Below are 11,774 nucleotides of genomic sequence, written 5' to 3'. Positions count from 1 at the left end.
ATGGGACTTGTGGCAAAACTTATTCACATAGAGAATATGGAAGAAAGAGTCTTATACCAAAGAAAAATGCAGTATTTTATATTCTTTTAAACACCAAAAAAGTAGCAAACATCATGTATGAAGTCAGACCTGTTTTTTTGTAAGGCAAGATTAATTGTGTTGAAATTGTGTTGAATTGGGAATGAAAATGTCATGGATAAACACTATCCTTTTAAATAGATTTTTATGTGCACCTGCCAGCTACTGTATCTTTCCTTCCTCATAAAAACAATTTTCTGGAAGAGTGATTCTTCTTTTTCAGACTCTACAAGAATATTTGAGGAAACTTCCAAGGCATCGCCTTACTTTCCTTTTGCTAATATTTCTATCTGTAATGTCATAAACGTTGAAAGAAAATGGCATCCTGTGATTAGGATGATACCTTTGTAGGAAATATGACCTCCACACTTCAACTTAAGTCTCCTTCCAGCTTTTGCTTCAAGGAGGGGGAATCTGTGTCATTCAGAATCCTGTATGCTAAATATACAGGTGCATCCCAGGTAGGAGCTTATCATCAACTCTTTGTACGCTTAAGGAGCTTATTACCAGCCAGTGCAGTCACAGGCCATGCATACAGGGCATCTGTACTTCTGGAGGCTACATGCAGAAAGGCTAATTGTTTAATGAGAATCCACTGCTATTTCACATGTAGGCCTTCTGTGTATGTCTTGTTCAGTATGCATAAGAAAACATAATTAACTTTTCTATCTACACGTATCTAATACCTAGTCTCTGCTGCTTATTTGTTCCAGAGTAAGTGTGGTTTTTTTGGTGGTATTCAGAGATCACCTTCCTGCCTTTTTGCCTTCATTCCTACCTACCTTCCTGCACAAAAGTTGATGAATCAAAGAATCATAGAATGGTTTGGAATGGAAGAAAACTTAATGATTATCTAGTCCTAATCCCTTTGCTATGGGCACAGACATCTTTGATTAGATCAGATTGTTTAAAACTCCATCCAGCATGGCCTTTGTTATATCCTGCCTGCAAAGGGAGAGAGAGGTGACCAGATCTGCAAATCTCCTCAGTTAAATTAAGGTGAAACAACACTCAAGGTCCAAACACAATCGTCAATTTTAATGAGACTCTCTGTACTAAAATTATCTTATAAATATCAGCGCTCTTAAAATATACCTGTCTAAGCCTTGTTGCTAAACTTTGTGACTTTATAAGAAATCAAAATAAGCCTTACATTACTTAACAACTTTAAGAAGGAAAAGAAAGAAAATAGGGGAGGTTGGGGAAGGTGGGGGGGGGTGGGGGAGGGGGGAGGAGGGAGAGTGAGAGAGACAGGTGGAGAGAAGGGAGTGGGTGAGAGAGAGAGACAGAAAAAGAGATCATCTGAGTTCCAGTGTTGTTCCAGCCAAGTGTGTGTGGAGTTCTTGATCTGTGAGAGGTTCAGAAGTTCTGAAGTTTCAAAGTCTTGAAGTCTTCCCCCAAACTTTCCTCGGACATCCTTTTTGCTTGCTAGATTTGTGATGTTCATCATTAGCAAGTCCAATGTTGATAAGTTCACTGATAACAAGTGTGCTACCAACAACTGCTGGAACAATGGAATTTTGAACAGAACATGTCTGTCCTGTCTCCACAGACATCCCTCTTCTGACCACATCTTCAGCCATTTATCTGTTGCCATGGTGGTCTTATCTTGCAAGTGTTTGAGACAATTACAGACATACCACAGATAAAGTGTTCTTTGTCTGCTATAGCCGTAGAACACTTCCAGGGATGGGGCATCCACAGCTCCTCTGGGCATTCTATACCAGTGTTTCACCAACTTCTGAGTAAATAATTTCCTCCTTACACCTAAATGTTTCCTCTTTTAGTTTAAAACCACTACCAGTCGCTGCATGCTTTGATAAAAGGTTTCTCCCCATCTTTCTTCCACACCCCCTTTAAATACTGAAAGACCACTGTAATCACCTCCCTCAGCCTGCTAGTCACGCTTCTTTTGATGCAGCCTAAGATGCAGCTGACCTTCTGAGATGCAAGGACACCTCAACACTGAACTACTGACCACAGCTCAGAATATGACCATCCAGCTTATTGCTTATACAATAAGTGATGCTTCTGTCAATTTCACATCTCTTCAATTTAGAGACAAAAATGAAACCCAGATGTGCAGGGATAGAATCAGAGAAGCAAGGTGCAGATGGAGCTGAATTTGGCAAGAAAAGTGAAAAATAACATGAAGGGGTTCTGTAGGTACATTTGTCAGAAAAGACAGGCAAAGGAGATTGTGCCCCCTCCAATAAATGAGAATTGGCATCAACAGACATGAAGAAGGCTGAGATACTCAGTGTTTTTTGTTTTTTGTTTTGCCTCTTTCTTCACTGTCACTCAGGCTTCTCACACCTCATACCTGTGAACCTCCAGGTGGGGATCAGAGGGGCAAAACCTCTCCCAGTGTAAGAGCAGAGCAAGTCAGACTGCCTCACGAAAGTTAATGTGTACTTTCTGTGGGCCCAGATAGCAGACTGCAGGGTCATGATGAAGATGGCTTCTGTAGTTGCCAAGATAGTTTCCATCTGGTCAATGAATCTGTGTTCAGAGGGATGCTAATCATGGGAGATGCCCCCAGCAATCAGTCTTGAGACTGGTGCTCTTTAACATTTTTATCAGTGACGTGCATGATGGGATCAACTGCACCCTCAGCAAGTTTTTCTGATGACACTAAACTGATACAATAGAAGAAAGGGATGCCATCAAGAGGGATCTGGACAGGCTTGAGAAGTGGGTGTACAAGAACCTAATGAGGTTCAACAAGGCCAGCTGCAAGTTGAGTAGGGGCAATCCCAGATGAGCACAGACTGGGAGAAGAATTCATTGAGAGAAGCCCTGGGGAAAAGGACTCGGGGATTCTGGTGGACGAAAAGTCATACACGAGCCAGCAGTATGTTCCTGCAGCCTGGAAGGCCAACTGTATCCTGATCTGCATCATAAGAGGGATGGCCAGGTGGGAGTGGGAGGTGATTGTCCATGCTCTATCCCTGGGCCTTGGGCAGCTTGATCTAGTGGGTGGCAACCCTGTCCATGGCAGGGCTGAAATCCATGGGATCTTCAACCTAACCAATTCCATAATTCTATGAATGTGTGATATGTTTTGTGTTTAGCACACATACACGTAGATGACTTCAGCTGCACTTCCCTTATCCACTAATGCTATAACGATGTTATAGAAGGCCACTGAATTAGTCAGGTACAATTTGCTCTTGGGGAAGCCATGTTGGCTGTCACCAGTCATCTCTTTGTTCTCCATTTGCATAATTTCTGGGTGGATCTTATTCATGACTTTTTTGAGCGCGGAAGTGAGACTGGGCTGCAGTTCCCTTGGTCTTTTTTTTTTTTCTCTTTTTAACAATGGAGTTTATGTTTTCCTTTTTTTCAGTCACTAGGAACTCATCTGGATCATTATGACTTTTCAAAGATGATGGATAGTAGCTTAGCAACTTGATCCACCTGTTCCTTCAGGACCTCTGAATACCTCATCAGGTCCCATGGACCTGTGCATGTTATGATTCCATAGAACCTGATCATCTCCTTCATTGGGCAGTTCTTTTTTCTCCCAGTCTCTGACTTTGCCCTCTGCAACTTGGGCAGTGTGGCTAATATAGTTGCAGACAAAGACTGAGGCAAAAAATTCATCAGGCACATAAGACTTCTCCGTATCCAGAGTAAGCAGGTCTCCCGTTTACTTCTGGAGAGGGCTCACATTTTCTTCCTTTTGTCACTGATGTATTTATAGAAGTTTTCGTTTTTGCCTTTGACATCATTGGCCAGATTTAATTCTACCAGGGCTTTAGCTTTTCTAACTTGAACCCTGTCTGCTCAGTCAGTGTCTCTGTGTTCTCTCTGGTTACTTGTCCTTGCTTTCATCCTCGGTAGGCTTCCTGTTTTTGTTTGTGTTTGTCAGGGAGAAACTTGTTCATCCTTGCAGGCCTCCTGGTATTTTTCCTCTTTGTTGCGATACATTGTTCTAAAGGTGATTCTTGAATATTAAGCAGCTTACTGGGGCCCTTTTTTCCTCCAGTGCTTTATCCCATGGCACACTACAAAGCAGGTCCTCAAAAAGGCCAATATCTGCCCTTCTGAAGGGTAGGGCTGTGAGCCTGCTGTGCACCCTCCTCACTATCCTAAGGATTTTGAACTTCACTATTCCATGGTTATTTCTGCTCTTGACCTTCACATTCCTTTTTGGTGAGAAGGAGGACCAGCATAGCACCTGTATTCATTGGCTCTTGTATCACTTGGAGAAGGAAATTATCATCAACACACTTCAGGAACCTCCTGATTTCCTATGTTCTGCTGTTTTGTCCTTCAAACACAAGCACAGAACACAGTGGACAACTTCCCTTGTCTAATGGCAGTTCTGGGTCATATGCACTCCCTCTGCATTCATTACAGCGGTTGCACAACTGCTGAATTTTGCTCTGATCACATTATCTACCAATTCTGTGCTCCTATCTTCAGCTTTACCCAACTCCTTGTGTAGTAGGAGTTAGATTAATGTGTCTTCCTTGCTATAGCCGAGAAGAAATACAGAGGAAAACAAACCCTCAAGTGTCCTCCATGATACAGTGCCGGAGGCTTTCTGAAATATGTGAAATTGTAACAGGCTCCAAGCAAGAGGTAGGAAGTTTGTACATGGAAACAGTGTTAGACTTCCTGTCTGTGAGTGCATGCATCTTCCCCTATATCTGTCCTCCCTGAAGTGTGCCTGCAGATCTCCAGGAATACCAAGTAGTAACTGTAACAGTAACTACCACAAGAAAACAGTGCTCATTCGGGAAGGAGGCTGTGGGAGATCATAGAATCATAGAATTACTCAGATTGGAAGGGACCTCAAAGATCATCAAGTCCAACCACAACCTAACCATAGTACCCTAACAACCCTCTGCTAAATCATGTCTCGGATCACCACATCCAAACAGCTCTTTAGCACATCCTGTAACTAAAGCACCTCCCCGGGGAGCCTATTCCAGTGTTTAAATACCATTTCTGTAGTGGAGTGTTTCCTAATGTCCAACCTAAACTTACCTTGGTGCAACTTGAGGTCATTTCCCCTCATCCTGTCACCTGTCACCAGTGTGAAGAGACCAGCCCCACCCTCACTGTAAGCACCTTTCAGACACTGGAAGAGGATGATAAGGTCTCCCCTCAGTCTCCTTTTCCGCAGACTAAAAAGCCCCAGCTCCCTCAGCCTCTCCTGAGGAGATGACAGAACAAAGGGCAGAGATCTGTGAGTTAAACTTGCCCATGACAGGATAATGAATTAGTCTAGTTTCAGGGTCAAAGGCAGGAGTCTGATGTCATTGGTAATCTCCTGTGATTTGCACTCCATGCAAAATGAAGCTAATCCTTGTGCCTGATGGGTACTTGAGGCCAATATCATCAGCTGAGCAGGTGAAATTCAAAAGGACTGCTAACATATTCCCTGGCACCTAAGCTCTCCAGCAGATTATGTTTTCTGTCACCACTTCTAGGATGTCCTGTGGAACATGGGTAAGCTGTGCTAAACACTGTCATAAAGGGCTGCTGTGGGTGCTGCAGAGCCCATCAGCTCATTAGGATGTAGGTTTTCTGAGACTGCCTCACTCTGCTGCAGTTCCTAATGTATCGCTATTTTATGTCCTCACCTGAGGAGTGCTTCCTTATCTAATGGAGGTCCTGGAAGCAGGAAAAATATACATGTGCACAGAGAGGCCTGGGTATGAAAGTTGTCATGCTTCTGATATCCCTGACATAGATATTCACAGAAGATTTATTTATTTATTTAATTTGGTAGCATGATCCTGTAGCAGTGCTGAGGATAGAGGTATCTCCTCTCCAGTCAACTCACAATCAGTGAAGGCTAGTAATGCATGCAGGAAAAACATCCCAGTATAGTTGCCAAGATGAGTGAAATACCTCAGAGATCCTGCTTTTCCATGCTACTTAGTCAAGTAATTTATTTGTGTGCTTGGTCTATTAATCTACTAAGCTGTGATGCCATGCTTTCTGCCTTGTAGCTGTTAACTAGCTATCCTTATAACATCATGCTGAGACTGTGAAAACTGATTATTCCCATGTTAGGAACTGGCAAACTGGCAGAGGTTAAATCTTTTTGAAGTCTCAACATACGGCAGTGAAAGATTTCCTACAGTGTTAAAATAAATGACTTCATTATCTTCTGTGTTCAGGCTTCACATAAGCACAACTTGCCACATTAGTCATCTATAGGTAGCATGTGCTTGCATGTTCTTAGCATGTACAGGACTGGAACATATACATTAAACTACTTGATATTAAACTACTATCATGTGTGTCTTTTCCATAGCACAAAAATCAGGTACTGGTCTTGCCCAGCTACTGATACCTGGGATCTCTGCTTCCCTGTGATATTTTTGTCATCAGTTGTTCCTATGATGTCTCCAAAATGCTGTGCTGCTCCCAAGGCAGGATGCTGGCAGTTCTCAAAGCAAGCTGTTGTTGGTGGAGACATGCATAGTTACATTTTGCTTGTCCATGCTCATGGCTGCCTCTTCCCAGCCCTCCACCTACAATCCCTAATGTAGCTGCCTTCCAGTTCTGTAGCCCTACTGCTTTGGTCACTTTTTCAGGCAGCTTTTAAAATTCTCAGAGACACCTAGAAAGGAGGATACACACAACTGAAGGTATAAAGCAGTGATTGTTAGCTAATATTTAGAGAAGATAGTTTTTCTATCAAGCTATTAACAAATTATTTTAGCAAGCTTTTGTAATGAGCTGGAGGATGTGGTCTTGTAGTGGTCTCTGGCAGAACTGAAAGGCTCTGTTGAAAAACTTCCTGGGAGTTGGCTTATCGTCAAAAGGAGGTTTCCTCAGGGAAAGAAGAGATTAATGGAGATGACTCTGCATTTCTGAAATTTATATATTGTATTTTATTTAAAATTTACTTGCTCCATACTCTGTAGGAATTGTAACCCATTTTTGTCTTCTTACTGAGAATGTATCCCTCCTGGGACCAGTATAACATATGAAATCCACTCTCCCCTTTACGAGACCTGTGCAGCTCATTCCATCTCATGCTTAATCTCCCTGACATCTGTTATACCTCCACAAGCAATTCTGTCAAGGGAATTGTCATGATACAGAAGACATGATAGAGACAGGAAATTTTAATTTGGCCCATGGAGAAGATGGAGAATTTTGTGTTTTCAACCCATCAATAAAAAGATCCATCCTCTGTGAAATGATGATTTATAATATTTCTTTTAGCCTGTCAACAAGATTCCTTCCAGCAAGTACTAGGATGTAAAGTTACAGAAGTCCTGAGTCCAGAGAAATGGTCTCAATAAGTTGGAAAGCTTTCAGTAATGCTTCAGTGTGGTAACGTGGTCTCACTTTGCACTTTAAAGGGTGAATTAACTAGCGCTGCCTATGGAAGATCTTCCGTCCTCTGCAGAAGATAACCTTGTCATAAAAAGGCAAGCTTACATATTGGTTTAGGTCTTGGCTTTACAGGACAGGATGGTCACAGTCTCACAAATGTCTCTGCTTCATGAAAGACCAAATACTCTTGCTTCCACAGCAGAGTTATTTGGGGTTATATCTGAGCTCTGAAACTTCGTTTCTTATTTCCTGTCTTTTCAAGTGCTTTGGCTAATACTCCAGTAAGCACGGCCATGGATATTTGTAAAACAGCTATTTACAAAGGAAGTTAAGAATATCTGTCCATGTGAAGTGCAGGTTTTAGATGACCCTCATTCAAATTGTTTGAAGACTTCATTCTTTTTTTTAGGGCTTAAATAGGATGGTTAAGAATTGCTTTTTTCTGACTGTCAGTGAAAGCTGTCACATAATGTATGTAATAATATTATTTTGAATTTAATCAACAGAAGTACTAAAACCGTGCACATTAAACATAATAGTATGGTTCTTGTCTTGGTGGGTTGGGAAAACACTGAGTAGCTGTGTTCTCCATTTTCCTACTCATACCTAAAGTCAGATGTAGTGATTCCAACACAGTTTCTTCTCAAAACAGGCAGAGGCAACCAGGAAACAGGCTAGCTCATTGATTTCAGTGGTGGATAGGTTGACTGATAAGAAGAATTTGATTAAAATGAATTAAGCAAGTGACATACCTGAGACTCTCCAAATTTGTTCTGACACAGAAATAATTGGCAATGACAATATTTGACTTATTTGCCTTTCTCACTTAGGGCTTTATTATTATTATTATTATTATTTGGTATGGTATGGTATTAAGGTTTTATGAATATTCTGGAGAAAATACTTATTGCCAAGCAGAGTCTATAGACAATATAGACAGTATAGATATATTACTGGAAATAGGGAAGGGAATAATCTTCAGTGAACTGCATGCCATAGGACAAGGGGGAATGGTTTTAAACTGAGGCAGGGGAGGTTTAGGTTTGATAGTAGGAAGCGAGTTTTCCATACAGAGGGTGGTGACACACAGGCCAGGCTGGATGGCTGGATGTGGCGCTGGGCAGCCTGGTCTGGTGGTTGGAGACCCTGTGCATAGCAGGGGGCTTAAACTAGGTGGTCATTGTGGTCCTTTTCAACCCAGATCACTCTATGATTCTGTGATCTTTAGTGGACTGCATGCCATTAATAGATTGCTTTTTAACAAGAATATTGCATGATAACTGATTTAGATGCGTCAGTTGTGATAGTCTGAAAGAAACGTACTATTCAAAGTATCTGTATTTTCTATGTCATTTAGACTGATAATATTATTAAGAAACTGAAATTCAAGATGTGAATTTGTATTACATCATTTCTGCTTGCTGGCTGCACTGATGTAAGGTCTGGCCTGCTTCCCCAGCCCCCAGCCATTCATCTCTATCTCCAGGCTCAGGCACGATTTATGGTGCATCACAGTTGCACTGGTATAACTGCTTGTGTGACTGTAGTTAGAGCTTAATTTGAAATAGAAGTGTCATCAATTTTGGTGATAACACTGAAGGCACAAATACAGCTTTTTAGAGTAGCTGAATATGAGCATGCTCTACAGATCAGTAATAGAAGTACCACTAAAAGATGTAGGCATTCTTTGTACTCATATGCACTCCAGTTTTCCAAAATATTATTTAGAAAGCTTCAAGCATCATGACAAAAACACCATTTTCTCCAAATTCAATGTAAAAAAAGAAGAAATTTGGATAACTTGTGTGACAAAGGTGTTTGCATGCTGCTATTTCTCCATTTTCCAGCTTGTCAGTAATGAGAAACATTCTGAAGCTGTACAGTGTTTCATGTTATTTACAGTGAGGCCTGCACTGATTAGAATAGACTTTTGAATTTAATCAACAGAAGTACTAAAGCTGTGCACATTAAAAATGCCTTTTGCTTCAGTTTTATGGCATTTCTGGTAGAGAAAAATCAATGCCAAACAAAGAAACTGTCTTTGTCAGCCTTATCTAAATTTGTTTGATCATGCTGTAACATATATTTGAAAAGTACTTTCAAGTTGTAGAAGGAGAGTAAAGGTTAAGTATCAACAACAATGGGCAAGCACAGCTGGTGACATTATACATAGTTAACGATATTATATGGATGTCATGCTCTTCTGAAGTTATTACCGCAGTTTTGTCTTCAAAACACCACGGTGAATTTGTGATAGGCTTGACACCAAATGTCACTGAAAATGAAAAAGAGAAATTACAATTCAAAATGCGATGATGGAAATGCTGGGAGCCTATTATTGTCTGTCCAAATGAATGAAAGAAAGCAAATGATACATTTTTGCTGGCTTTTTTTCTTTTTGAATTAGTCACAGGCACGGTTGCTGCTAGGAGAAACAAAACAAAACCCACAAAAACACAAATACACAAAAAATAGCACACTGAAATAAAAGGAAATGTGCAAAGAACAGTTTTTGAGAGACTGGAGACACGGGAAGTTGTGAAATATTGGCCTTCTGCTGTTGTGGTTACAAAGCTGAGATGATTGATTTGGACAAGCTTTGTCTGGTCCAGATGAGGACACTGAAGACAAAGTGAAGCTAACTGCTTAATATGCCTGGTGCCATTGTCATTACCTCTTGTCACAACACAAACAAAATTGCTGTATGAATCTTTGATTCATACATGACTTCAGATTCATCTGTACTTCAGGCACCTTTCAGATTTCCAGAGTCTGCATAAGTAATGAGAGGTGGAATGTAGGTCTCTATGGAGAGAGACCTCCATATTTCTTCCCCCCTGACGATGGCTTCTCATCTGGGAGATGAAAGAGAGAAGAAGAAACCCTTCCAAACTTCTATACATTCTCTTTCTCAGTTTTTGTATTGTCCTGCAGGTTCCAGAAAAGCTTCCAACTACTGCTATGGACACACTATGGAAGGAAGTCACACCTGGTGCCTTGCAGGGTCTCCTGCAGGTGCTTGCTTCCTCACTTTGGCAAGTTTTAGTGGAATGTAATGCAGAGTAGCACAGAGACACATAGTACAACAGAATAGTTATATGTGTGCCACCATGAAGATGCAGCCAGGATGGCGAGCTCTATGCAGCATGGCAAAGATAAAATCCAGACCATAACCCTGTTGCTCCCCTTTTTGTGCAGAGACTGGGGAGGGTGAGCTGTTTCATCACAACTGGGTTTAGTATTCAGGTTTTCTCTCACTTCACTCCTCCTGACTTTACGTCCCAACAGGTAATGCTTGCATTGGTCTTCATCTGGTTCTCTTTCCATGCCTTAAGAGATGTAGAAAGCCTCTGACCTCCTGCATTCTCATGCTGTCTGCTTGCAGTTGAATAGCAACAGCCCATCCACTTGCTTTCTTCTGTTTTCACTATCACAAAACTTGAACTGCCTCTGATCCCTGGATGGTCTTCAAGCATGATTACCTCTAATTTTCCTACCTCAACAGTCTGATTTTCCTAATCAGTTTAGAACTGAAAATTATCTGCTTTTTGTGTTAAATAGGCTTGAAATGCTATTATCACAGTAAGAAACTTGCATCTAGTGACTAAGGCAAATAAAGTCCACTGGCTGCTCATATTACTTGCTGTTGCTAATTTCCGTTATTGCTATCTCACTATTACTTTAAATAATACCACAGCTATTTGCTAGGTAACATAGAATGACTTCAGAAAGAAACTACAGACTTCAATATTACTCCGATCTTGTCACATTGCTTACAATGCTCTATAAATTCAACTTGTCATCATTCCCTGCCACTGCTTAACATCAGATACCTGAGCTCTTGCAGTAGTTCCTTCAGAGTCATTGTAGAATAAACTTGTACTCTGCCTCTTTCATAGGCTTCTGATTCTGTGTAAATATGTATTTGCATAGGTTTACACAGGCTTGCAGTCTTACTGAAGCCTGAGTAATTACCTGTTCATAAATACTTATAAATGTGTGAATGTTTTTGGATAGAAGGAACTGAAATCTAGTCTGAAAAAGGTGAGTTATCCCATCCACTCTAACTTCATTATGTCCTTCAGGATAACAAATTGATCCATCTGTATACCTGCACTCTGATGTAATTACTTAAGTAAATAATTATTCTTAGTTTTGTGAGAGAACCTCTTGAAATGAATGGAATTGTTCAGAATCATAAAATAAATGTATTCCCATAGAGTTCCATTGGCAAATTTAAAATACTTTTATGAGTTTATTGTGAAAGATTGCTCTTCTGCACTTTAAATTATTTTGTTTTCTGATGTAATGGATTTTTACAGTAAAGTGATTGAAATCCGAAAGGAGAAATATAGAGCAATATTATGTGAAACTATCATTAATCT

Source organism: Excalfactoria chinensis, chromosome Z (genome assembly GCF_039878825.1).
Source record: "Excalfactoria chinensis isolate bCotChi1 chromosome Z, bCotChi1.hap2, whole genome shotgun sequence".
Classification (NCBI taxonomy): Eukaryota; Metazoa; Chordata; class Aves; order Galliformes; family Phasianidae; genus Excalfactoria; species Excalfactoria chinensis.
This window is presented reverse-complemented; position numbering follows the sequence as displayed.